Genomic DNA, 22727 nt, shown 5'->3' on the forward strand with positions numbered 1-22727 from the left:
GAATCAGAAACCCTGGGCCTATGCATTCTAAGACCATATGGCACAGAGCTTGTTTCTTTAGTCTGAAGCTTGAAATTCAGCCATTTATCTGTGCTTCTAATTCTTTTTTTGACAATTAGTTTTTAAATCTCTTTTTTCCTAACCTGCTGTAAAGCTCAGATACAGCTGTGGTGACTGTTCTAATTTACACAGCCTGAAGTATATTCTGTAAGCCTACCATTAGTTATTCTATATGTAAAAGCTTTTTCCAGTCTATATTTCACAACCTCCTACGTATCTGTTTGATCTGTCATTGCCAGCATAGGTTCAGTTCAACTTTGGTTTCTGCTTCTGAGTCATAAGGTATCATTACCCTAATTTCACAGGAAAGAGTCTAAAAATTACCCGAAGTAGCGCCAAAAATAGTTATATATTCAAATTTAGTATATTTCAAACATTATTCCTTTTTTTAAGGATATCATACTTTTACTAAATAATTTTTATGCACTGCTCTTTTTATAAGTAGACATAGAGGTAAAGATGATGTCAGAATGCAAGTGTGAATCAGGGCTCCAATATGACCGTGTGAAATGGTTCAGTGATTACTGTTAATGAAAATACCCAATTATTTTTCTGAATCATTTGTCTGGTTTTAAGTCCTTTGAGTATAAAATTAGATAAACCTGGTAATTCCACTTGTTCTTTAGTTGTGCTGACCATCTTTTGTCCTCATAAATCATATTTAAGACAAAGTGTTTGTTGAAGTGTGGTCACCTTACAAATTTGGTGTATTGCTTATTAAAAATGAGATTTGTTTTTGTTTTGATGGTGCAAGTAGCAGAGGAATTATAATTGTTGGTTTTTTAGGGTTTTTCATGTGCTAGAAATGTCTTAAGGTGTTTAATAAATGGGGTATCTTAATGCTTGCTTCAAATCTTTGATACCTATGGCTAATGAACAGAATTTTTTTATTATTGTATGTTCTAATTATTTGCTGAGAGCTTCACATTTTGTGCCACATAAACATAACTAAGCCTGTTTTTTTAATATAATCTAGTTTTTCAGAATTATTTTGCAATGCAAATTATTATTGCTGCATCATTAAATACCCAGTACAACAAGTTCTGAATTAAGGCTGAATTTAACCCAGCAAGTATGTTTCTGGCACTCTTTAACTGTCATTTTAACAGAATTTGTTTTAGAATACAATTTTATGTAAGCCGAATAATTGGTTAAAAAAAAATATACTGTCTTCTATCCATTATATTTAGTATTCTTTTCCCAAAGTAAAATTGGATGCAGAGACATGGATTTTTTACTGTACTTGTTCCCACAGTATAGCACAAATACACTAATTATTTGTGATACTGGTATTTCAGTTTTAGTGACAGTGATAGTGCTTACAAGCAATGGTTTCTCTAGTCTTGGCATCTCTAGTGGCCTTTCTCACCTTTCTTGGAAAGCTACCAGGTAAAAATGCAGTGACAAATCTGAAAGGCACTGGTGTGTGGGATTCTTTAAGGAGGCTAGCTATGTGCATGGTAACAGCTGCTTGTGCAGAGGTGGAGATGCTAAATTGAATGAGCCTGTGCAATCCTTGCAGTAGCTGTATTGGCCATGCTTTTAGGTGCATAATGGCTCTGCTGTTCAGCTGTTTCCAGTGTGTGCTTGTGTGGAAGCTTGCCACACACAAGTGGAGGCTGCAATATGCTGTATTTAGATAGGCTGATCTGTGTATTTTACTAGCCTCTGCAAACGAGCATGTAGTTAGCTTCCTAAAGCAGTTAATGAACTTAAAGCCATTAAGAAAGTGGAGGGGAAAATTACAACTGTGTTAAAATATATAGCTAGCCTTATGCTGAGTTATTTCTGTGGTTTTAAGTGTATTGTTTGTATGGTTAGCTGAGAATATCTGTGAAGTGGCATGGGATTTCAGTTGCATATCTGATAATGTACATATTACTTTGTAAATTGTGATTGCTAGTAGCAGCAGTGAGAATAAGAAAGCTTTTCTCTTTCAAGTTGTTTTTGTGTCTCAATTTTCCCCTTCATTATTTTTTCCTATGAATAACAACTCTGATATAGTCCTAAATCTCCAGCCTTCTTGAAGCTGTATATATGCAAAAGGCCAAAAAAAGTGCTGCAGATTTTTTTGTGCTACTTGCAACCAAGTGATTGTGTTGTTTCTAAAAAAAATTCTTTGAACTGCCCTCCCTAAGTGTGTAGAAAATGTGAATGAGCTTAAAATTATTACAGGCACAAAGAGGATAATATGGTTTAGAAACACTCTGTTTTCTAGACTGTTGACCAAATAGATGATGGAATCAGTGTGTGTGGTATGTATAGCCTCCAACACACTTGAATGTACTGGAAGCTGTCGTGAGATGTCCGAAGTTGGCAAGTACTTATTAGTGGTGAAATGACTCCATATAAGCCTGATATCCAGTACTTGTAAATGCTTCAATTGAATTTATAAAGGTGACTACTGAATTTGTTGTCTTATGATGGAATATTCTGCTTAATATGACAGATTTCAATGACTATTTAAGCATGCTAGTGGAGTGAACAGGAGAAATATGTAAACTATAAATGAACAATGTGCCCTCAAGGAAATAAGATTGAAGGGAAAAGTCAGATGAGAGACCTGGTGATGAAAACTGTCATATTTTAAAAAATATTCTGATGTTTTTCAACTATTTAAAGAAAATGGCAGCAAAACCCTGGGCATGGTAGAAGTGGCAGCTATACACTGCCTATATAGTCATAAGACTTTTAACAGCCTTGTGAAATACTGGTTACAAAATGTTTGCTGTAATGGTGAAACTTGCATTTTATAGCTAGGGGTAAGTGCGCTATTTTCAGATGCTTTGACAATGAAAATTTGACTTGAACTTTGTGCTACACTTTGCATAGACTCTTTGATGTCTCTGATTAGAGAAAAAGAAGGGTGTATGCGATGTGGATGGAAAGCAGAGGTGAAGCTGAAGTAGCAACATGTAGATAAAGAATAGGTGAAGAAACAGGGAAGCAGGTAACCCCATGAGTGTGTTTGTAATGCATACATTCTGTATGAATATTGATATCAGCTGTTACAAGATAAGGGTTTTCTTCTGTCTGAAGTATAACAGTACAGATTTTCTTGGTTTTAGACTGTGCTTGAAAAAAGAGGGGCTACGTTACACGGAAATAAGAAGGTTCTTAAATCATACTTTCTAAAACTATATAAAACTTGTTTTGCCTTGAGTACTACAGTATTCACCCATTCCCACTCACCTTTCTATCAGTAAATTTCATTGTTGCTGCATTAAGTTCCTGAGAGAGCATGAAATGCCCTCCCACGCACATGGGGTGCCAGACAATGTTTTCATTACGAATTCCATGCTGGAGAGTCATTTTTCACTGGCTCAGGGTTGTCAGGTTCTTCCTTTCTACCTGCGTGCCAGAATCAACAAATAATGTTGATACTTGTTCTTTCAGCTCTGTGAGCCTGGCACAATCCTCGAACAGCAGTCTTTGCTGTTCGGTGTGCCGCAAAAAATTGTTGCTATCCCTATTTTCTGAAGGAAGTTTGCAACTCATATGTTGCATAAATTGGAATCTGAGGATTAGTTCCAACGCCCGTTGATGTCAGTAGGTGCTCCCTGGCTTCAGAGAGCAGTGCTTGAGGTCCAGTGGGGGAAAATGGTGTCCAGATATTGTCAGAAAAAGAGCTTTGTGTACTCTGCTTGTAAATATTCTAAGCAATGTATAACTGAGCACAGAGTTTTTTGATATAACTGATTTAATATGAACATAGCCATAGACCCCCCCTACTAGGAGTCCTGCAGTAGACGTCTAGAAATAACATACAGTATTCAGTCATGATTTTAAAAAAAAAAACAAGGGATCAAATATCAACTGCTACCAATCAAACAAGTACCTAATTGTTTAAAAGCATGTAACATAATGTCTGGTGTAACTAACTCTCCAGTGACAGTTAAAAGCCTAGTTTATGTAAAAGCAAGCAACTGCTATTAGTCATAGAATCATAGAATGCTTTGAGTTGGAAGGGACCTTTAGAGGTCACCTAGCCCAACCCCACTGCAGTAAGCAGGGACAGATTCCAGTAGACCAGGTTGCTCAGAGCCCCGTCCAGCCTGGCTTTGAATGTTTCCAGGGATAGGGCCTCCTCCGCTACCTCTCTGGGCAATCTGTTCCAGTGTTTCACCACCCTCAGTGTAAAATATTTCTTCCTTATATCTAGTCTAAATCTACCCTCCCTTAGTTTCAATGCATTACTCCTTGTCCTATCACAACAGGCCTTGCTGAAAAGATTGTCCCTATCTTTCCTGTGAGCCCCCTTTAAGTACTGGAAGGCTACAATAAGGTCTCTGCACAGCCTTCTCTTCTTCAGGCTGAACAGCCCCAACTCTCTCAACTTTTCCTCATAGGAGAGGTGCTTCAGCCCTTTGATCATTTTTGTCGCCCTCCTCTGGACACGCTCCAAAAGGTCCATGTCCTTCTTGTGCTGGGGGCTCCAGAGCTGGACGCAGGACTCCAGGTGAGGTCTCAGCAGAGCAGAACAGAGTGGCAAAATCACCTCCCTCGTCCTGCTGGCCACGTTTCTTTTGATGCAGCCCAGGATATGGTTGGCCTTCTGGGCTGCGAGCATACATTGTTGGCTTGTGTCCAACTTTTCATCCATCAGTACCCCAAAGTCATTCTTGGCAGAGCTGCTCTCAATCCCTTCATCCCCCAGCCTGTAGTGATACCAGGGGATGCCTTCACCTAGGTGCAGGACTTTGCACTTGGCCTTGTTGAACCTCATGAGGCTCATGCAGGCCCACTTCTCAAGCTTGTCCAGGTCCCTCTGGATGGCATCCCATCCTTCTGCTGTGTCAACTGCACCACTCACCGTGGTGTCATCAGCAAACTTGTTGAGGGTGCTTTCGACCTATGTCTCTGATGAAAATATTAAACAGCACTGGTCCCTGTACAGACCCCCAAGGGACACCACTTGTCACCGGTGTCCATTTGGACATTGAGTGGTTGACCACTACCCACTGGCTGCGAACTTCCAACCAATTCATTATCCACCAAATAGTCCACCCATCAAATCTCTGTCTCTCCAATTTAGAGAGAAGGATGTTGTGAGGGACTGTGTTGAAGGCTTTACAGAAGTCCAGACAGATTGCATCCGTTGCTCTTCCCTTGTCAACTGATATAGTCACTCCATCATAGAAAGCCACAAGGTTGGTCAGGCAGTACTTGCCCTTGGTGAAGCCATGCTGGCTGTCTCGAATCACCTCCTTGTCCTCCATGTGCTTCAGCATAGCTTCTAGGGGGATCTGTTCCATGATCTTCCAAGGCACAGAGGTGAGGCTGACAGGTCAGTAGTGCCCAGGGTCCTACTTTCTATGCTTTTTAAATATGGGTACAATGTTTCCCTTCCTCCAGTCACTGGGGACTTCCACTGACTGCCATGAATTTTCAAATATCATGGAGAGTGGCTTAGGAACTGCATCAGCCAATTTCCTGAGGACTCTGGGATGCATCTCATCAGGTCCGATAGACTTATGTATGTTCAGGTTTCTCAGGTGGTCCCGAACCTGATCTTCCCTTACAGTGGGAGGGGCCTTACCCCTCTGGTCCCCATCTTGCAGTCCATCGACTAGGGAGGGGTGAGGAGAGAGGCTGCCAGTCAAGACTGAGGCAAAAAAGTTGTTGGGTACCTCAACCTTCTCCTTGTCTGTTGATACTAGGTCACCATTCTTGTTCATTGGGGGGGCTGTGCTTTCTTTGACCATCTTTTTCCGGCTGACATACCTGTAGAAGCTGTTCTTGTTATTCTTAGCATCCCTTGCCAAATTCAGCTCTAGCTGCGCCGTGGCCCTCCTGACCCCATCCCTACACAACCAGGCAACATCGCTATACTCTTCCCAGGATACCTCTCCCTGCTTCCACTGACTGTGCAGTCCTCTCTTGCTCTTTAGTTTGACTAGCAGGTCTTGACTCAGCCATGCTGGTCTCTTCCCTTCCTTGCCTGACTTCTTAACACCTGGGGACTGAGAGCTCCTGCGCTCTATGGAAAGCGTCCTTAAAGATCTGCCAGCTGTGTTCTGCTCCCCTGTCCCTGAGGACCGTTTCCCAGGGGGTCCTATTGACTAATTCCTTGAAGAGCTGGAAGTTGGCTTTCCTAAAATTTAGGGTCCTGACTATACTCCTCGCCTGTCACATCCTTCAGGACTGTGAACTCCACCAGTGTGTGATCACTGCAGCAAAGGCTGCCTCCAATCTTTGTGTCACTGATGAGCTCACTTGCATTGGTGACCATGAGGTCCAGTATTGCATCACCTTGGGTAGGGCTGTCTATTATCTGGCCTAAAAAGTTATCCTCAATACATTCTAGGAATCTCCTGGATGGCCTACAGCTTACCGTACTACTTTTCCAGCAGATGTTGGGGTGGTTGAAGTCCCCCAGTAGGACTAGAGACTGCAAGCGCAAAGCCTCCTGGAGCTGGAGGAAGAAGGCTTCATCAGTAGGCTCCCCTTGATCAGGTGGCCTGTGGTAGACACCATCCCCAAGGTTCCCTTTGTTGCCTCTGTCTCTGATTCTTACCCATAAACCACTGAGTCCGCCTGTTCCTTCTAATGTCACTGTCTACAACTGGAAGGAAGCAGGAAAAAATAACCTGTGCCTCAGATTCCTTCACTAGCCATCCCAAGGCCCTGAAGTCTCTTTTGTCACAGTTATGATTTTGCATGGCAGGGTTTTGGTAGCAGGGGGGCTATGAGGGTGGCTTCTGTGAGAAGCTGCGAAAAGCTTCCCCTATGTTTGATAAAAGCCAGTGCTAGCTGGCTCTGAGATGGACCCACCGCTGCCCAAGGCCAAGCCAATCAGCGACGGTGGTAGTGCCTCTGTGATAACATATTTAAGAAAGGGAAGAAAAAAAACTCTGGAGCAGACGGCAGTGAGGAGAAGGGAGTGAGATGATGTGAAAGAAACAACTCTGCAGACACCAAGGTCAGTGAAGGAGGGGGGAGGAGGTGCCTGAAATGTTGGAGCAGAGAGCCTTCCCTTGCAGCTGGTGATGAAGACTATGGTGAGGCAGGTTGATCCCCTGCAGTCCATGGAGGTCCACGGTGGAGCAGATATCCACCTGTAGCCCGTGGAAGGGACCCCATGCCAGAGCAGGTGGATGCCTGAAGGAAGCTATGACCCCGTGGGGAGCCCTGTGCTGGAGCAGGCTCTTGCCAGGACCTGTGGACCTGTGGAGAGAGGAGCCCACACTGGAGCAGGTTTGCTGGCAGGGCTTGTAACCCCGTGGGGGACCCACACTGGAGCAGCCTGTTCCTGAATGACTGCACCCCATGGAGAGAGGAGCCCATGCTGGAGCAGTTTGCTGGTAGGGCTTGTGACCCCGTAGAAGGAACCCACGGTGGGGCAGTCCATGAAGAACTGCAGCCTGTGGGAGGGACCCACGCTGGAGCAGTTCGTGAAGAGCTGCAGCCCGTGGGAAGGACTCGTGTTGCACAAGTTTGTGAAGAACTGTCTCCCGTGAGAGGAACCTTCACGCTGGAGCAGGGGAAGAGTGTGAGCAGTCTTCCCTCCGAGGGACAAGGAGCGGCAGAGACAATGTATATTGAACTGATCGACAATGTATATTGAACTGATCGTAAACCCCATTCCCCATCCCCTTGGGTCACTCGGGGGGAGGAGGTAGAGAAACCGGAGTGAAGCTGAGCCTGGGAAGAAGGGAGGGGTGGGGGGAAGGTGTTTTAAGATCTGGATTTATTTTCTCACTATGCTACTCTGATTTGATTGGTGATGAATTAAACTCCCTTTTCTCCCGAAGTTCAGTCTGTTTTGTCCTTGACAGTAATTGGTGAGTGACCTCTCCCTGTCCTTGTCTTGACCCTCGAGCCTTTCATCATATTTCCTCTCCCCTGTCCAGCTGAGGAGGGGGAATGATAGAGTGGATTTGGTGGGCACGTGGCATTTATCCACACTAAACCAAAACAGTCACCCTTGGGCTGCATACTGCAAGTTCTTCTCCACCCATGTGGAAGAGCAGTAATGGGTAGTAGTCCGAGGGCTGTACCAGGCTAGTATTATATTGAGTTCATATACTAAGGTCATGTAGTTTGTGATCATTTTAGTCACTCTTGGTGCAAAAGAAATCCAGGCTATGATGCAGGAGAAAGTCATGCTGAAGTTGAGAATGCTGATGTTAGTATTCCCTCAGGTTTAACAGATTCCAGAAAGATCAGGGAGATGTGCATGAGACACCAAAATCAACAAAATGAAGAGCAATGGTTATTATAAGAAGTTACATACCTTTCCAGGAAGAGAGAGGAGGAAAAATTTTTTGAGGAAATCTTCAATAAAACTGAAGCAGTTGAGATTAACCTCAGTTGTTTCATGTTTTATTTGGTGAATTTAGTGAGTGAGATAATAGAGCAAAACACGAGCTCTTTCACTAATAAAGTCATATTAAAACTGCAGAACTTTAGGGAACGTGCCAAGACATTATGGCATTTTTGTAGAGATACTAAAATGGAGAAAGATAAATGAACTGGTAAAAACAAGACATATTAAAAACAGAGTTCTGTATCTTCATTCTCTGAGCTTTTTTAGTGGTAGAATTTAAAAAAAAAAGGCTTAGTGGTTTACACAATAAACTAGCTGTACGATTGCTTTTAGGAGTAGCGTTTTAATGTTTTCAAGTGTTTCAGTGAGATGGATGGGTTTGGGATGAATGATACTTGAACTCCTTCAGGGTGTACTTGTGAATGCGGGAGAAGGAAGAAATGGAAGATATAGACAGGTCTTAGCTTCCTTCTCTGTGGAAATGCTTTGGACAAAATGAACAAGAAAACACTAGCCAGTTGCAAAACTGCTGAAATGCATGGAAGATCTTATTTGTTAGATATTGTTTCTGTTTGTATAGAGTTACATAAAGGTCAAGCACTCGGTAACCTCCCTAAAAGTCTCCCTTAAATCATAACAAAAAATGACTTCCAGACCCAAAGAACAGAAATCATAGTTTTGTGCGAAGTGATGAGGTCGGTGAATGGGTGGGATGAATAATGGTATAGCTCATCAACCACCTGTTTGAAAAGTCCTTGAAAATTTATAGAAATGGATGGTGTCACAGTGGAAACCATTACAAACACTAAATAAATTTAGTGTACTTATCTGTAATAATTTCTTGCAGTGATCATCACCAGAGTCTGTACAAATTGCTAGGCATATAACTTTGATAAATCTAAAACCATTAGCCTGAGTTTATAGCTTCTACTTGAGCGTATATATTTAGGCCTGAATATTTCAGGATTATGTTATTGTGATAGAATACTAGTGGACTGTCACCTCACTGGTCTTTCCAAATGAATCTTCGTGAATTTCTTAAAATATTGTCATAACTTTTTCAAGTTTCATGTTTGTTTCCAGTTGATGAGAACAGTAACGATAATCTTCTTTTTTGCCCACATCACAGTGTTGAACATATTATAAATATTTGATCATTGATGAAAAACTCTCATCCAGGGAGTGCCTGGGGATGTTTTGGAAGTATCAGAAGACTTTGAGTCCTTAAATAATGTAGGTTTCTGTTCAGTTTTCAGCACGTGTGACCAGATTTGGAAAGTCAGGGTTGATTAGAAACTGCTAATATAAGAGAATTAAACACAGTTTCTGAGCACACTTCTCTTGTTAAGATGTTCTTGTCCAAATGTTAAGTGTATCTGATTCATGTATCCTGGAGATACTGAACTCATAGCATTGAATTCTGATAGCATCCATTTCTCTGAGAGGTGGAAGAAGTTTTGGAGGAAGAGGACAGTTGGGGCTTGAGTAGGTTTAACAGGGCTTAAGACTTACATCTTCTCACGCATTTGTTTATAGAAATGTTTTAAACCTTATTTTTAAACAGGAAATTAATTCCCTGCAGTACTTGCAATATAAGCATTTCAGTAACCAAAAGTTGATGGTGAAACTGACAACTAAACCCAAAACTTCCTGAATTTATAAATATTGGTCAAAGTAACACCATAAATAAAAACAGAAGGCAATAAATGAATGACTTGAAGATGAAGTCTATATGAACTTTGAAGAGTTCTGTATCTTTTCCGTGATAGTGAAACTGTTCACCTTCTAAAAAGGGTAAGAAACATTTTTTTTTTCCCTCCCTCTTTTGTAAAGCTTAGAGGCTTCCAAAGAGGAAAATCACAAAAATTTTCTGTTAGTACAGCAGATAGATGGAAGAGGGGGCGAAGAGGAGAAGTTGAAGTAAAATTTGTGTAAGCTGTTCCATTGTTTCTCATGCTTGCAGTATAGTTAATTTCAAAGAGAATCCCTCTGACTTCGAGTCTTGTGCTTGCTGCCTGGGTTCTCTGCTTGTTCTTCTCTCTGTCTGGTCTGGGAGTTCGTCATGCAAATAACTTAGGCATAAAATCATAATGTCTCTAGAAACAAGTAGTATATGGCCATTGCAGTTACCTGGGCCTGTTGGTCATTCTGATATTTTCAGTTACCACATGAAATGGGCTGAAAATCAGCCTAAAAAGCCTGCTGCAAATTGTGTTTGAATTTGACATCTCGTTAGGATGGAAGATTATTTTTTCTGCTGAACTTACAAAGGCTTGGTCCTTGATTTTTGGACCAATGCACTTCTATTTTTGTCATCAATGATGAAAATGAAATATCCATGTCAGAGATTGGAGTAGGGTGCAGTCGTAGAGCTGAAGGATTTTTATTTTTTACTCACTTAATGATCCTCTGCCTCTCTTGCGCTGGGGGATGCTTGCTTTCTGTTCATATTCCTCATATTTGCTTGTAGGTAGTAGATTTTTGAGTAAAAAATACAACCATTGTGTAATGAAGGAGATTTCCTGGTTGTTGTGTTTTGGTTTTTTTTTTTCTGTTTTGTTCCTGTTAATTTTATTTTATATTTTGGGAGTGATGAAAAGGAAAGAAAGAGAACTTGGTGTCACTGTATGGTCTCAGCTCTGCGGAAGACCATCCATTGCCCATCAGCCTTTTATTTCCCTAGCCAGGAACTGGGTAATCCCAGTGTAGTCATTTGTGTTCTAGTTTACTAATTTCCCACAGCCTAGGTGGAGAGGACTTGGTGCGATCCATAAAGCTATGAGCTTTAAGGTTTATAGCAAAGTCAGATTAACATCTGTGGCAACAATTAATGTTTTACCATTAATATTCATTGCTACCCAAACTACCCGGATGTTTTCATATTTTAATTAAGTTTTCCTCATGGCAATCTCAGTTCAGGGCTTGTTCTATGAGACTGTATGTTTTTAAGGTGCTCTCCATTTCAGATCTAAATCTGTGTTCTTCATTTATGTACTAATTTTCTCTAATGGTACATTCTGACATGTTTGACTGCACATCTTTTTTTATTTTTATTTATTTTTTTTTTAAGTCCATGAGGAAAGACTGACTTGTGCAAGTCATGTTCAGGCTTTGCTTTTGTCTCCTCTTTATTTAGAATTTATATTAATATTTCTAGGGAGAGAGTTTAATGAGTGGTTTGGCCTACACTTTCTGTGTGCTTGTAACAGTCATATTCAAATCTAATGTTTTATTAAGGCATGTGGACTCAAGTATAGTCTTTTACAGGGTTGGGTGGGTTGTTTTGAACACCTGGTTACTCTTGTATATGAAGAAGTAAGCCACTTACTATTAAATGATGGTAAGAGACGAAGTGACAGAACAGCTTTGGTTATCATATTTAAATATAAGCAGGTCAAGGACAGCCTGTGTGCTTGTCTGCTATATTGAAATAGTACAATATCTCCAGATTTTTACATAATAGGGGACAGCAGGCTATACAAGGTACTTTAGTGTTGATGCACTTTAGCATGCTTAATTAGCATGCAAAAAGCGGTCTGCTGTTCTTGTTGGAAAATGCATATGGCACCACATTCCTTTGAATTTAAGCAATGTGTCTTCATGATTTGTTGTTTGATGCTGTGCTTACTGTAAAAGTATTCATTCAGCTCTTTATGTGGCTTATCGCTTCTTATGTTTGTTGGGCCTTTAAGCTCCTTCCCGGTTTTACTGGTCTCTTCTTCTGCTATGTATTTTCTAGGTTTGGATCTGTCTGAATCAACCCATTCGACATATTTTAGTTCTAACTGAGATTTTAATAAAGGCTATAGAAGAGAATTGGAGAAGATCTTAGATTCTAAAAGAAAGTCTGTCTTGAAATAAGCTATCTGAGGTTATGTTCAAGATACAGTAGGATGCTTATTCAAAAGTAGTACTAAACTGGGCACCCCATTTAAAATCAGAAATGATTTTGTGTAGGATCTACATAAGAAAGTATTCAGTTTCTTACTGGTCTTTCCTTGAAGAGTTTTGGTTCCAACAACCCTAGCTTAATTACTGTGTTCTTCCTAATGTGCAGTGCCGTTCCTCTCTGCCTGGCTTCTTGTCTGAGCAAGAGACTGATGCAAACAACGCTATGAATTACCTAGAACACATTTTTGCACTATTTTCTGCTTTTCTTATTGTTTCCACTTTGAATCAGCTGACTGACATGTGGAAAACAGACTCCACAATCTGTCAGATTGTAAAGTAGGTATGTGTATTCGGCGCTGAGCGGCACAGGAGTAGCCCCACCAAAGTCGTGCTTGCCGAGCAGCAACTTGTCTCTTCAACTTATACAACCAAGTATTACATATGCATTAGATTTCCCAATACACCTATACATATGCATAACCTCTCCTCGCTTCGTATTAAAATTAGTTCCAAGGGGTCATTTCCATAGACTCCTCCCGACTGCGCTTGCGCAGTGCCTCCTTGTGGTGGTCGTCGGGGGTCGTGGGGATGAAGATAGGTGACTCCTCTTCGTCACCTCTAGTTAAACTTTTGTTCTTACGCAGACTCAGTTGTTTCCTGGCTTCCATCCAAACTATGGGGTCGGTCTTAAGCGGTTCTTTAAGGCGCCTCCCAGCCCCCATCAGAGTACACAATAGTTAGCAAAACATGAAGCACCATCAGCCCAGCCCCCCGCTGTGCATGTCAAAGAGCTAAACTGATAGCGCTCAACGGTCCACCAACATTCCTTTTAACCCTTTCCTTATCAACTGCATCTTGATAAAAATAAAAGATTAGGACGCAAAGAAGCAGAAGCAACAAACAAAAAGTATATTAAGTGAGCAACTTGAAATAGTTATCAATCCCTATGTTGATTGCCACATATCTGTTGTATGCATGAATGATGACAACAGCTGTTCAATGAACTTGATACGTTATCTGTGCATAGTTCTAAAATTAATGTGGTGACTTTCTTTGCTCCATTCCAATATTAAAAAAAAAAAATCAGAGGAAGTGTAATTACTAAGTTTGTTTTTTTTCCTTCTATTTTTTCATTGGACTGATTTGAAATAGCTAAACTTTTGCTGAAAGATGTCTCCTAGCTTCTCTCTTTTGTATATCATGAGTTTATAGCATTATTGAAGGGCGTCTGTGCTAAACCTCCACCAGAGAGATTTGGGCCACTCTTGACTCTACCCAAGAGGCACAAATTGCAAGCCAGGGAGGTGAGGTCTTAAACTATCTCTTGTGCAATGTTGGGATTTCCTGTGAAGAGTTAGTCAAGCAAGCGTAAGCATGCTCCAAGAGTAGCTGCTAATGATATCGTGGGGCCAAACCCAGGAGATGTTAGTATGCTGGTGGAAAGCCAGACCATGATTTTTGTGCTCAGTCTGTAGAGTCCCCCTCTTTATCCAGGCAAGGGGGAGACCACCTGCCAGCTGTTTATGGCTGGTAGTTCTCCTACTTTAAGCAGGAGTGTACTCAAGTGACAAGTCCCAAAATAATAACATATTTTCAAAGACACTAGTTACTGCTTCTTTCTTTGTAAGTATTAAAAATTCAGGGTTTGTTTAGCCTGAAGGATGCCCACGTAGTTAGATTGGTTGTAATTTCATTCACTGCTTTTTTTGTCCAAATTTGGTAGAAAGTGAAACCTGAAGTGAATGGTTTGCAGCAGGAAACAACGCTTGACTATTTCATAAAAAGGAAACAGGTGCGAGTAAATGACAAATGTTTACAAAGGGTGTTAGAGGGCTTTTACTTAACACGTTGGTGACAGGGCTAGAGAGGTGTTTGCTAATAAAGAATTGTGTTCTGTTTTTCATTCTGACATAGTAGTTGTGTTATGAATAAATGTCAGATACGTAGCTACAGCATGCCTTTGAAAAGGATGGATACTTGAAATAGTTTCATAATGGAAAAATAAGTCAGAAGAGTGTATTCCACCATTTTTATCTATAAATCTGAAAAGCTTGTATCGTTTGTAGATGGTGGAGATAAAAAAAAAAGGTCTTTCTGGGGAAAATCAATGCGTCTTTCTGTGCAAACACTAAGTGTATTTAGGGAGATGGCTTTTTCTTTTGGCCAAAACATGTTACGACAGAAATGATGGATCTTAGGTTTTGGATCTTAAATGTTTTTAACTGTGAAGCATGAGATGAGATTTATTTGGAAAAGCTCTATTAAACAATGTTTGCATTTTCATGGCTTGCTTCATGGGATTTCGAAGGTGAAGCGTTGGTAGTTAAAAACTGAGGATTTAATTTCTGAAATAACCATTCAGTAATTAAATAATTCTGTGTAAAATTTTATGATTAATTTATTAGCTGATAAACTTGGGAACCTGTTTAAAAACAGTTGTAAACAATGACAGTTGTTAAGTAGAAAGTGATATTGCAGAAGACATTAGAAGTGTTGTCAAATAAAATTATTAACAGAAGTGAAATTAAATGACACTTCAGCTCCTGTTAACGTCTGCAAGTAAATAAGTTCTTAGATTTTACCCAATTACAGTTTGAAACTGTAATATGCCAGCATAGGTCAAGACCTGCCTGTAAAAAGCCTTTGATACAAAGTAGCAACATAGGTACACTGCACAGTGTGCTGATGAAGAAGCTGACAAAAGTATATTATCTGAATTTTTGGGAGGTGCTATTCTGAGCATATTTTATGTGCAAATTTCAACCTTAATAAAATTCCTAAATTAAATAGTTGCATATAGGTCTGAATATATCTTCAACTGAAAACCATTGTGTTCTGTGAACATGTAAGAGACTTGGAAGAACTACTTAATAAAACCGATTGAGGGCTAGTTCTCTTAAATACATTTCATTCCCCCAAAATTAACTTTAATATGCTGAAAGTTTTAAAGCGTTTCTAAAGTAGAACTGGTTTGAGCAAAAATACATTGGTGACATAGTGCAAGCACATGATGTGTGTTTCCTGCAGTGGCTAATCAATAATAGCTGAGTAATTCAGTGCACTATATGATGCAGTTTTTACCAAAATATGTAAATGACTTGAGGGAGGATTTACTGCCTGTGCCCTTGCAGGGGAGTAGAGCAAAAAATTGAATGTAGGTCATTGATGGGGTGGGGATTTTTCCGTGATTTCTCATTCAGCCTTCACTGGGGCAAGCTGTTGTCCAAAGCTCACAGTGCAGTTTAAAGTGTCAAGCAGAGATGCTGTTGATTTCATAATGACTCGGTAGTACATTACGTAGCTTTTTCCTCCCCCCCCCCCCCGCTTTATTCAGCTAGCTAAAAAAGGTTACACAACCTGAGTACCCTATGTAGTGGATGGACACAGTCTGTGCGATCTGTGGGAAATGATCTGGGTGTTGGAAACAAGCTTTTTTAATGAGTCTTGAAGTATTAGCTCAGTGAAGTTAATGAACGTTCTTAAACCACCTGATTAGAAACGTCATTGTACCGTCTTGAAAGTGGTGAGAGCTACATTTTTGTATATGTTAACTTGGAGGCTGGATGTAGACTAGATATAAGACAGTTTTTCTCAGCTACATATTTTATGGCAATAAATGTTTAAAGCATGATTAGTTAGAAAACAAACAGGATTTTCCTTGCCAAATTAGTACAAGGTTGCTTTAAAGTAGGATAAATATTTTTTATTAATACTGCTAACACACTTTAGTGTGCTGTTTGTGATTGAAAAAGTGGATTCTAGACCAGGCACCTGATTTTGAATAAATAAAAATCCCAATATTGTCTCACTTTCTACAGACATTTTCCTTATAAAATTAAACAAAATGGAATAGGAATTAACTTTCTTCAGAACATGGGAAAGACAAAGTAGTTTTCCTATCTCTAGCAAGCATTCGATGATATCATCCAAAACTTAGTGAAAGAGCTCAAATACTAGGAACTGAAGTGTAACACGCACTTTGATTTTGAATTTTTACAGGGTAATTTACATTTACATTTTGGTTTTTTTTGATGGAGATTTGCCACCCACAAGTGGGTGACATAAAAGTAGAATCTGTAGGAGCCACAACCAGGCTGATTTTAAATCTTGCCTTTGTGTGTATTATTAATTAGATTAACTATCATTTGAGCAGAGCTAAGTATTCTGATGCTGGATGCGGAGTTAAATGGGAGTGCATGAGAACATTTCTATTCAAATTGTAGAGCTTTTAGATGTTTCCTTATGTCTGTTTCCCTTGTGGGAGCGAATAGTCCACCTGTGCCTTGAATAGTCTCTGAAACACTAAGGAAAGGTGCTACTTACAAATTTCATATTAACAAAGCGATCATTATACCAAGTAGCAGTGCATGTCTCCCCCATGCTGCAAGTTCAGAAGTACGGGACATGTATGGGATAAAATGTTTTCATGCTTTCCTGTTTAAGAAATCCCAGCAAAGCTATAAAATTAGTTGGTTTTGAAGTTAGATAGATGATATTTTATTGGCCCATATTAAAGTGAAAGAGAAGAGAGATGGGGAATGAGATACAGGAAGGTGGTGAAGTAGGAGAGCAGAGACAGCAGACTGCTCTGAGCACTCACTGCAGGCTCTGGGCCATAGAGCTGCCAGTTTCCTTCCTCCATGCTTGGCTCTTCATGTTGGCCTGTGTTCTCTCTTGTTCTAGCCTTATACCTAAAGAACATAATCTGTGTGACCATTTCTACTTAATTAAGCGCTCATCACATAATGTTTAAACTCATTTTACTTGGTTAGTTACTGTTTGCTCTTCATCACTGTCTTGTCTCCTTTACTGCCTTCATCCTTTGCCTCTCTTACTGCTTTGCTGTGCAGTCTGGTGTACATACCCCCCCAACAGTGCTTCTTGGGCCTTTTCCATTTCTGCATTTCAGGTTTGTTTCTGCAGTGCTGTTTTGTCTCTTGGTTTTTGCCAGGAGACCAGTCCTGTTATTCCTGTGCTTATTTTAATACATCTTCAGATTTTTCTGTCTACCAGATAAGTACTCACAACCTGCAAAAGGAGAACTGTAATTCTATTGGAAATCTTGCAGTTCAGCTTCTTTTCCTCTTACGCATTTGTTAGAACTTCAATATGAGGGTGTCTTCTCTCATTTTGGTCTTGTAAAGAAGAAATTTTCAAGTGTGGTTTTGTTTGCTTCCTCTTGCATCTGATTCAGAACATATTTTTATATGTTAAATGGCACAGTGACACCAGTCTTTTGTGTTGTCTGGCACCAGCAAACCTCCGAAAAAGAAAAAGAATTCTTAGCACTGATGTTCTGATAAACTTCTATTTCCTCTATCTAAATGAAAAAAAAAACAACCCAAACTCTTGAACTTAAGCTGCAAAGAAGGAACTTCCAATTTTGACACAAACAAATTGTCCAGTAAAATGATTTTGAAATTTTTAAATTTGCAAGCTGCAACATATGTTTTCGTTTATTTGGAATGACTCAAAAGAATGTTTTAACTTTGAGCTGTAGATTTTTCTTAAACCATGTTTCCCTCTCAATTTTTTTAAAAAAGTTGGCATTAGAAAATAGTTTGGTATGCAGTAGAGGAATGTTTAGGAGAGATCGTTCATGTACTGGTGTCTATAAAAAATATTGATCAATGCATGACATACTGTGATCTCTCAAGAGGTCAGAAAATTTGGGCTTATACCAGACTTACTGATTCTGAGGTTCTCAGAGTTCATTTATCAAATTCGAAGATGCAGTAACTGATTGCTTATTTAAAACTGAATTAGAAAACATTGAGTCTAAGAGGAGGGTTTAGCTTTCTATTTCTAGTCAAATCAGTACTCACAAATGTGACACTGAAAACTACTACTGGTGTTTGAATACAGAAAACAAGGCTTGTGTTACAGAAAATAAGGCAATAAAAAGTACATGAATGATGGCACTTTTTAGAAGCCTGGATTATGAATTCCAGAAGCTGATCAAGATCTTTCCAGAGAAAATGATACATAGAAATAGCAAGAGTGTGTTCTGCCAGTGGACACCTCTGGGCTGAATGGAGAGTGCCATGCAAGGCAGGGAAGTGTAGTGTGCTCTACGGTATGTTCATACTTTTAAGGTGCATTTCTGCTTGTGTGTGTATTTGCAGAAGCAGAGACTACAATGTAGTGCCGGCAGTCTGAGTTGTCTGAGGCATATAAAGGTGAAAAAAGGCATGTAAGGGGGGGAATCTGAGACATTGTTAGTGATGTACCAACTTATGTGAGTATAAAACTTTGATGTGAAGTCAGGCTGCAAGGCCATTGCGGTGACTCAAGTTACTTACATTCTCCCTTAGCATGGAGAAGGCCACAGCTTGGCTGTTCAGACCCCCAGGTTATTTTGAGATACAGCTGAAGTGGTGTCAAAATAGCAGTGACCCAGGTCACACTCAGAATTTTGTATATACAATTCGTATTAACTTAAAAAAATAAAGAAGCTCAAAATACCTCCAGAGAACATTCTAGATTAGGACAATGTCCTATACAAAAGTAGGCCACATCTGTTGCTTTAAAAGAAGTCCATAGCAGTTGGTCTCTTCTTAGCTGATACAGTAAATGGTTTCTTCATTTGAGGCTCTCCTGATGGGGTACCTGTGGGTGACTTCATCACCCCATGATGGGGTTTCTGTTCAGGATTGAAAGCCGTGCGGGAGGGTCCTTCTGGGCTCACTGATATACTTTTGTCAGTCGTCTTAAACTCAGCAGTCATGTTTTTATTCAACCCAAACGTGACTTTTTTGGAGCTGGACGACTGCAGTTTGTTCAGCTGCATGGATGCCCTGGTGGAAGAGATGGTGCTTCTGGCTTTCCTGAAGAATACTGCCTTTGGTAAAGTTGTTTTTTCAAATTTTACAAAATCACTTCCTGGTTTTGCTTTCTTTTTCTTGAACGGTGACAGAGCAGCACTGCTTTCCTTCTTCCTGCTTTTCTTGCATGCAGTCTCCAGAACTCCATTGGTTTCGACAGTTTAGCACCTTTTATGGTGGAAAGAAGACCCTGGCTTTTTCATTTGCGCTACTGGTGTGACTGCATTCTGCTGCAGCAGCTCCCACTAGCAAGGGCTGCTGTTCTGTGCTGCTTACTGCTGTTTTGTCCAGTGGCAAGTGTCTGGGTAGTGCTGGGTGACTGGAGGTGTACAGGAGGGCCTCATCAAGTTTGTGTGTGTTACTGCTCAGGGCCACTATGGTTTCAAAATCGCTGCCTAGTTCAGGGGGGACAAATAGAGTGCTTAAAATAATGGTATTTGCTTGTTTGTGTAGAAGCTAATTTGGATGCTGATGCATTCGTTTGTTTTCTTAATTTGCGCACCTGTGCCTAATACTACAGTCAGAGTTTGGTGCTAAAAGATAGGTCTTCAGCTCGTACCATTGAAGTAGATGGAGTATGTGAAGTAAGGCAACTGGGAATGTAGTCTGGATGTTCCTGGTTATGGCTGAGAGAAAAGATGTGTCTTACTTAGGAGAGTGAATAAGAGTTAGTGAGCATAAGCCCTTTTTCTCCTTAGATATATTTTTCTGGGAGGTATGAAAGATGCTTTATTGCATTGCTCTGAGAAACAAAATCCAAAATGTTTTTTCAAAGTGATTTCCCAGGACTGGGAAGTGAAGATGAATCCAGTTCGTGGTTTAGATAGAGGCGGCTGTTTTCATAAGCATTTGTTTTCTATGCTAAGTCATGAGATTATTTTAAAAACTTTTTCAGTCCCCTAATATAATGAAAAATATACTCATTAATAGATAGTAGCTAGTAGCTGAAGCTACTCAACTAAAGTTACTAATATTAGATCTTGTTCTGCTCTTTGTGTGCACATTGAAAACAATTTGCTCAGACACCATACCTATATGAATGACCAATTTCACTGTATCAAAGTAACTTGCGTTTCCTTGCATGTTTGCAAATGCAGACCTCTGGGTAAGCAGGGGAATTCACCTATAAATTTGTTTCATAATGTTAGGTAAAATGTTAGAAGCAAAGTCAGCATTCTCAAAAAAGTATTGTGACTTGGTACTGTTGTATCAAAACTGCATGGCTGGTAGAAAAGAATCCATCTCACAAGAGTGTCTCAGACCTTATGATGGCTTTAAATTGATCCATATTAATACATGGCAGACTAAATCCTTAAGGAAAAATTCCCTTGCTGTGAAGCTTCTCATAGCCAGAGGAGCCTTGAACTAGCAAGGCAGTGAAACCTGTCAGAAGCCCTTTTTCCTTGCCTGCTCTGTTGGATGTTAAGGGTTGTAGTAGGCTTCTGAAGATGGAGGCCATGTGTTGCATGTTCTGAGTGTCACAGACAATGCGAAACATAAGTACATCAGTAATCAAAAATCCACTGAAAAATTAAACTTGTACTGCAGTAGCCTGGCCTGTTTGTTACATATGTAACACTAAATTTTGCCAAGAACTAGAGCTTCATCTTAATATAAAATAAATAGTTATCATTTGTTGTAATGCAGGTTTTAAAAGCTTTTCTCCATAGTCTACAGTACAGGTGATACCAAAAATTATTGTACAAGAGTGATTTTAATGGTTGTGTTATTCTTGAACAGCAATATTTAAAACTACTATTTTTGGTATGAGTGCGGCAAGGGAATTTCTGTGCAGCTGGAAATATCTGTAAGTAGTAAAATTAGTGTTTGCCAAGCAAAAAGGGAAATATATTGAGGGATACAATTTTGAGAAACATTACAGTTAGTGTGGAATTAAAACTGCAATCACTAATGCTTAGCAACTTCTTTGACATTTTGACATTAAGGCTGTTTCAGTCACTTTGTTTAGTATTCATCAACTTGCAGGCATTTTGACTGATCTCTGGTTTAGATTTGAAGTTTGACATAAATAGAGAAGGTAGAGGTGTGACTCAAGTTAGATTGCTGCTGGACGTGGACTATAACTTCAATACATTTGCTCCCAACTTGTGTTTATAGTGAAGTTTGTGAATTTTGTTGCTGACCTGAAGAAAGGTTTCGAATCTTTTAATTATTATTCCCCCCCCGACACTTGACCCATGAAAATTTAACTCTTTCCCACAAACATTGCCTTTCAATGAGACCATAATACCTGTGACAAACTACTAGGAGAATATTGGTATCACATAAAGTTTATCTTTGTATGTTAGACAAAACTAGAGTACTTATACAAGATAGGATGATTGCAATATGGTTTTTTTCCCTAGTTTTGTCTCCCCAGAATGACTGTCTATTGACTGCAAAAGCTGTGGAAGCCTGATGTTCATAAAGCATGGCCTCTTCGGGTAGCTTATTCTTGTCTAGGACATGGAATAGTTTTCAGCATTACTTGTGGCGTGTAATCCAGGTGCATCTGCTTGGCCTGCAGTTGATCTTGCATTTGTTCACTTAGGCCTCTGCTGAGATTGGCTGTAGTGGGACCAAATAACACTTTGGATATTGTGTTTGGTTTGGACACACCATATCGGACTGAAATGCCCAACTTCAAGTCATGTGAAGAGTTTCACTGAACTCTTATGTGCCACTGGTGTGTTTGTCATGAATAATTAGGACTTAAGTCGGCCTCAGATAAAGTTTTATAATTTGTTAACTAATCCAGGATGTGTTCAGTCCTGTGCCCTTTCACTAATGCTTTTAAACACAATTCCACACCAAATATTTGGAAATGCCTGTAAACCCTTTAGAGTAAAAGTGAGGTATACTACTATGTAGTCTAACAGGCAATATTAATGTCAGAAGTTACTGCCTCTCCTTTGCTCTGCTCTTTTTGTCATGCCAGTGTACCTGTTGGTGAGGCTGAGCTGGGAAACAAGCAGTGGAGCTCATCTGCCCTTTAGAATAACACTTGAAGAAATCAGTCCCTCCCTCTCTCTCTGCCTATCAATTCTCTCATGTAATTTATGATACAACCATACTAACAATTGGATTAACACAGCGAGGACAGTAGCAAGCTGAAGTGCAGGTCAGAAACAAGTGGATGAAGAGCACAAGGCAGAGGAGAGAAATTTCTGAAGTCAATAGTGCTGGTGAAATCCCAAGACACGTTAAATTTAATTAAATGGTTAGTGATAGGTGTCTGTGGTTTGCTCTTATTTATCACAGTATCTGCATCTAAGGTACATAGTATGATCCCTATCACCTACTTGAAGAGCTTAAAGTCTTTTAAATCTACAGACAAAAGTGAAGAACAAGTCCCTATCTGAGGGATGTCTCTTATAAACCCCTTGATGTTACATGTATTATGAAGAAATGTGATTCCTCTCTGCAGTTTAGGCCTGCTGCTGCAGTTCTTACATTAGTATCAGAAGTGTTGGTTGCCTAGCATCTTCAGATACTGATACAACAGAAGAATAAAGCTTTCTTCAAAATAGTATTCAAAGCTTTTTATTCCTTTGAGAGAAATAAAGTGTTTGAAATCCCACAGTTGTATTGGATCATCTGTGAATAACGCTGCCACCCCCTAAATGACAGGAAGAGTTAAAGTGAATATTGTTTTCCTTGACTAGAAATGGTGTTGTGATAGA

At 39.9% G+C, this 22727-nt stretch overlaps 1 protein-coding gene across 3 annotated transcripts in view; it reads left to right on the top strand.

Moving 5' to 3' along the window:
* VAV3 (vav guanine nucleotide exchange factor 3) overlaps positions 1–22727 on the top strand; it is a 203619-nt gene that overhangs the window by 37511 nt on the left and 143381 nt on the right. The gene's annotated exons all lie outside the window — the stretch shown is intronic.

Source organism: Opisthocomus hoazin, chromosome 6 (genome assembly GCF_030867145.1).
Source record: "Opisthocomus hoazin isolate bOpiHoa1 chromosome 6, bOpiHoa1.hap1, whole genome shotgun sequence".
Taxonomy (NCBI): domain Eukaryota; kingdom Metazoa; phylum Chordata; class Aves; order Opisthocomiformes; family Opisthocomidae; genus Opisthocomus; species Opisthocomus hoazin.